Source organism: Polistes fuscatus, unplaced genomic scaffold, assembly GCF_010416935.1.
Source record: "Polistes fuscatus isolate 324 unplaced genomic scaffold, CU_Pfus_HIC Scaffold10, whole genome shotgun sequence".
NCBI classification, from domain to species: Eukaryota; Metazoa; Arthropoda; class Insecta; order Hymenoptera; family Vespidae; genus Polistes; species Polistes fuscatus.
The window spans coordinates 4,593,831-4,600,268 of record NW_025112998.1 but is presented as its reverse complement, the minus strand read 5'-3'; the positions used below and the strand labels follow the sequence as shown (position 1 = coordinate 4,600,268).

The following is a 6,438-nucleotide window of genomic DNA, read 5'->3' as shown; positions in this document are numbered from 1 at the left end:
ACAAAATTTCTATATTTAAAGACGTACTTACAAACAAGGGATGATTTTTTCTTTTTTTTTTTTTTTTTTTGCGAATATAAAGAATAGAAAATCTACATGATAAAGAAAGTAGGAAATCAAAGAGACGGACGCACTACGTTCTTTGCTTTAATTAGACATGATTGCAATCGAGAAACTCACAAAAGAAATGTTTTTTCTTTGCATTTAACTGGTAAATATACGATAGTTATATTTCTATCGATGTTAATCTCGAAACCACATCGACAACGATATTATAACGATAATGATTTTTATCAAACCAACGGTTGTAATCCATTCTCTGTAAATATGGGGTAGGATAAATGGTCCAAAAGGTACGATTAACAAATAAAAAAAGAAAAAAAAAAGAAGGAAAAAAGAAAAACTCGATAAAGCCAAAACGAGAACTTCAGGCTTATAAGGGTGGTTTAGAATCGTTTGGAAAAATATGTCGAGGAAATTCTTTTTTTTTATATATTATAGCTGTATTTTTTCATCTATCGGCCGTTTGAGGACAAGTGCTTTTCTTTTTCCTTTTTCGTAGACTAGCGCAAGTTTAGTTTTTTAAACCGCTTTAAACGAGGATTACTACGATGTCCGTTTAAAAAAAAAAAAAAAGCGACGAATCGATTATTTTAACAAAAATTTCGATCGAAGTCCCGCGTTATCTTTTTTTCATTTTTTTGTACTCTTATTCTAATTCAAAAATCAAATTTTTGTTAACAAAAAATATATTAACTATAAAGTTGGTATCTATCGTATCGAAAGAAATAAATGTTAAACGACAGCTGGTCGATTAAATTCTACGATGAAGAAACTTGTAGATTATTATCGTATTAGAGAGAGAAGCAGAACCTTGTAAAAAGTTATCTACGAATAGGATTTTAAGCTGAAAAGATTAAAACTCAGCTACATAAGTGTTAGTTTGACTCATTAAATGATACACCCGTTTCAAGCCGGTCTAATGAAATAACTTTTGAACTATCTCATTGTTTCTTTGGTCTTTTTTTTCTTTATCATCAATTTAAACTAGCGACAAACTTAACTATTGCTTAAGACAATAAACGAGCAAATTAAAAACAGGATATTACTTATTCTTCTGCCAGACATCAAAGGTATCCAATTTATTATTTAAAAACTTTTATGAAACTCTTAATTGATCATTTTAAATAATATATTAATTAAATAAATTTATATACATTCTCTTTCGATTATCGATGAAAGTTTAAACGAATTTCTGAAATTCTTTCTCAAGAGATTTATCCGTAATATTAGAAAAATAATAAAGTTTTTTTTTTTTCTTTCTTTTTTTTTTGAAAACCTCAACAAGTTTTGGGAAAAAATTAAACCGCGTGGTGAAGGAAAATATTTTGTCGAATCTACTTTCTGTTATTATTATAAAAAATAATGAAAAACCTAGTGGGGTGGACTTAACTTGGAGGAAAAGAGGGAGGCGTCTGCGCATTGACTAAGAAGGAAAACTATCCTCTGGTGGTAGTGATGGTGGTGGAGAATTCGTCGAGTTTGACCGAATGACGACAGTGTGCGAACCGCCAGCACGCGACGCGGTTGCTTTCGTACAAATGAACATTTGCTTGTTTTCAGCAATGCTTCGATTAATAATTCTTACATCATAAAAGAAAATTATTCGACGAGAACGATAAGACTTATAGAAAAAAAACTTCGAATAATAATAATAATAATAATAATAATAATAATAATAATAGTAATAATTCAAAAATTTATATATATATATATAAATATTTTTTTTTGTCATAACGAGAAAATCCTTGAAAAGTATGTAAAATATATCAATTTTGTAAGAACATTTGTGTGAACATTGGACGAAAAATTTGTCATCGTTGTTATTATTTCTACACAGCAACGACAAAATATATATGCTATCGGATGAAAATAAACGTCTGTGGAATTGTGTGTGACATTCGTGTGCGGTTGGACACGACGACGGAGATTGCAAAATCATTTTATAACGTAATTTCGCGCGTAAAAATTTCGCGTTCAATATTGAAATTTGAAATTTCAACGCGTCATCTATACTCGGTGCGGAATACATACATCCAATTGAAATTGCTCCGAGGGAAAATTTAAAAAAGGAGTAACTACGAAAAAAGATAAAAAAAAAAAAAAAAAAAAAAACAAGAGAAAATGCTGAAAATGAAGCGGAAATGTAATATTAATATAGGAAGGATACGGTACGTCGATTTGTACAATCATACGTTTTATTTGTTGAAAATTATTAAATAAAACCAAACTCGCATTACGTATACGTAAATATTTATACATCATCGTATTAACACCGTAATACGACTAAAACGATTACAATACAAAATTAAAATACGCTTATCTGCAAATTTTTAAATAAATTCATCCACGTATTCTCATAAAGATTATTAATAAAAAAATATTGAAATTATCAATTTAAATTATTAATTTAAATAAAATATAGGATATATACATATATAGGATATATACAATATATAAATAGAAAAGAGTACTTCTTACCAGCTACGAATTTTCCCAAAGGTCTCTGACAAATTTAAAAACAATTTGGAATACTTCGAAATAAGGATTCGGCGGCTACTGAAAAACTTTGCTATCGAGTTTTCCATGAGTTCTCCAAAAGAATTTTCCTTGAGACTTCTTGGGACTGGAGGGAAGAAGGGCTTCGGAAAGAAAAAAAACACGAGAAAAAAATATGATCTCGAGCAACGTATTCCCCCGTCTACGTATAATAATTTAATACCCTACCAATACTAACAATTTGATCAATAGTAGTACCAGCTAAAGTACCTAACGAATTTGAAAAAAAAACTTGCGAAAAATTTTCAGTACTTTCATTTTTATCACACACGCACACACGCACGCATATATATATATATATATATATATATATATATATACGCAAACTGAATAAAACTAATTAAAAGCTTTGGATTTCATCGCAATTGTTGGAAAATGAAGGAATGTCCACTATTACACAAGTATCTTTTACATATAAGACAACTAGGGTATACTCTCGAAAGTTTAGTCATTTTTATTTATGGTACGTCAACTCGTTGAACAATCTCGTGAGACTTTTTCTTGAGATAAAAATTCACGAAGAAAAAAAAAATTATTCACTCTGTTCTCTCTCTCTCTCTCTCTCTCTCTCGAACAAACGAGTAAGGACAACTTCAAAATCTCGTATTATACGTGCTTTACATTATAATGAAGCTTCGAGTTTTTTTAATTATTTTAATAGCAATTATTTCAATGTAACTATAAACTAACACAAAAAGATTTCATATTATTACATAGATATATAGTAGAGATTTATTTTCACTGTTTGTCGTATTACATTATTACGAACGTTTATATCCAACGTGATAAAACAAAAATTTTTCGAACAATAATTTCAATGGGTATTCTTTATCTCGTAATCTTCTAATCCGTGAAAATCTATTTAAAAATGTCATTTATAACGTTTCACACAAAATATCGGATTATTTTTATATATCGTGGCTCTTTGTTTTATATAAAGATAGTTAATATTTGTTGTACGAATTGTGCGAATGATTGGTCCCGTTTTCAACGTGAATAACATTACAGGATAAAAAGAATGGATGAACGGATTTTCATATTATGTTTCTGCTCCTCCCCTCCCCCTCCCTCTCTTCTTTCATTGCATGGTATATCATAAATGCAACGTTTAAAATTCATATCGAAGGTGAACACACGCTTTTATCGCATAGAAAGTAGAACGTTTTCCTTATTACTTTACAATGCAATTGGCAACAGCACCTACCTTCTATAATGTAATTTTCTTATTGCATATATTATAACGATTTAGAAGTGTTATTACTATGGATGAGAAAAATTAACGATAATTACATAAAGCCTGTCACGTTACGATATATTAAATCAAGGGTAACATACCCGTTTCACGCGTTATACGTTGAACAAGTTTCTACATATCCATAATTAATTGCTGGAAACCACACGAGTACGCTAACGCACTACCCTCCTCTTCAACATAATTTCATAACTATTTCGTAGTATAGGACACCTATATGTTTAAATTAACGTACGTCTAATAAAATAGAAATGTCCATTAAAAAAAGAAAAAAAAGAAAAAAGAAATAAAATAAAGAAAAGAAAAGAAATATAAAGGAAAAAAAGTTTGTTTAATGGAGTGTAATTTTCAAAAATATAATCTTGGCATTAACGAAACTCATTAAAAATTACGAAGATTTTATATCAACCAGGTGAGATGTTTTTCTTTCCCGGATAATAAAAAATTCTTTCTCCATGCTTTTTCTCTTTCGCATCTTCCTTTTTTCTTTTACCCCGCTTTTATCCTATCATTCTATTTTACCGTCCTCCTTTTCTCACTCTGTCTCGCACCCCATTCTGCTTTCTTATTTTTTTTTTCTTTTCTTTTTTTATTATTATTATTATTATTATTATTATTATTCTCTATCCTTTCTCGCATAGTTTCCCCTTTTCAAGATACGAAAGAGCAATCGTCGTAAAAAACAAAAAAAATGCGGCTCATTTTTTCCCCGAGTATCCGGGAACGGTGTGATATATTAATCATCAAATAAAATCAACGATAACGTAACAAGCCACTTACGGGTTCGATTATTCTGTCATTTTTAATAATACTTTTACGTGTTAAATATTCCTTTTTGTATCACTAAGACAAATGTTCGCGTTATTTCAAATCATGAAAATATTATATTGACAAGAGCTTCGTACCGAACAGATTACATCAAAATTTGAAATTAAAAGAAATCTTTAATCGATTTCATTTAATAATAAACTATGATCCATACCTACGTTGACTGTGTAAATATACATTCGTCATAAAATGTAACAAAGTTCAATAGAATTCACGTATATTCTATAGCATATTTAAATCGAGAAGCCTATACGCATAAATATTCAGATAATATTAACATATTCATAAGCCACGTACCATCGGGTTCGATTATCCACAAAATGTCAGTTTAAATCCTTCAGTATAAACGTACACAATCCTCGCGCCTTGTCTTTATAAATTGTCAAAAATATTTTTTCAATACGTTAGCGATACAATATGGCGGTATTTTTTTGCGTTATCCAAAAGTTCATGGGGAATGTCAAATATTGGAATTTATTGAAACGACCCAAACTGCTTTTTTCGATACATTCGTATATTCGATAAGAAAACAATGACGGAGAATTGTAGTTGACACAAAAAACCGATAATATTATCGAGGCCTATTTTTACGGTCACAGTTTAAATTTAAAGGCAAGCAGATTCGTATAGACTCCATTTATCCATTGTTTTCATATTTCTGAATACTTTCGTTCATTTAATCTTTCCCCTCTTACACTTTTGGGATACACATACCATACAAAGGAGTTTATATTGTGAGGTAGGTCAGGCGGTCGAGAGGTCTGCCCTAATATGAGACTTCGAACCTTCCAGTTCTCTGTCAACTAAGTACCTATCAGAAGTGTCACGTCCTAGTCCATTCCATACTAGTTTCAAGGACATTGTAATAAAACTATGACAGCATCTATAAATCGAACCGATCGATTCAAAATGTTACCTTCCTTAAATAATCAATCAAATTTTTCTCTTTAAAATAGATCAAATTTATATAATATAGATTTGAATTAATAATCAAAATTCATCGATCTCGATCAACAAGGAATATTTGCATTCAGTATCAAACACAACAATTTGATAATGGTCTCATTTGGCAGAACATTAATATACGGTGGACTGTTAACGGGTAGCTAGTACTCGACAATGTCATTTGACGTTGCATATATCTATGCATTGTAGAAGGCGTGAATACGGATCTGTATGTCTAGCTCTCGAATCGACAGAATGCGGATCAAAGGTATTGTCCAAATCCCGCAACTAGGGTGTCACGTTACGAGCCCTTTCAAAACTCTCTATAGCAAGAAGTTCGTCATTGAGAAGTGGATCGAGGATGCTGGAACAGTTCCCTTTTCGAAATCGATAATATTCTTTGCTTCTTTTTTCCTCTCGTTTTATCTATCTCCTTTCCACTCTCCTTTTTTTTCTATCTTTTTTTCTGCAAATGTAATATTGTCTATGCGAATAATATGCCTAGGTCGATTCATATTATGTTCTAGTATTTTCATGCAAATATAATTTCTTTTTTTATTTTTTTCGAAAATGTTTTCTCTCAACCATCCCCGCATCTATATGAGCTTCGTTTTTAATTTCCAATCTTTTTATGTTTTTTTTTTTGTTTTTAGGATATTTTTACATCCATATATAGTTAAAAAGAAAATATATATATATACTGATACGTGTTACGTTTGTATATACGCGAATTTCATTTCTTCGTCGCTTAAAACTTCATATTATCACAAAATATATATATATATATAACGTAA

The 6,438-nt window shown here is 30.1% G+C and overlaps 1 protein-coding gene across 1 annotated transcript in view; it reads left to right on the top strand.

Moving 5' to 3' along the window:
• The first annotated feature begins 2,191 nt into the window (after window positions 1-2,191).
• LOC122525218 (gamma-aminobutyric acid type B receptor subunit 2) overlaps window positions 2,192-6,438 on the top strand; it is a 46,328-nt gene continuing 42,081 nt past the window's right edge. The window contains exon 1 of the mRNA XM_043647909.1: window positions 2,192-2,231. The gene's annotated coding sequence lies outside the window, so the exon portion shown is untranslated. The remainder of the gene's footprint in view (window positions 2,232-6,438) is intronic.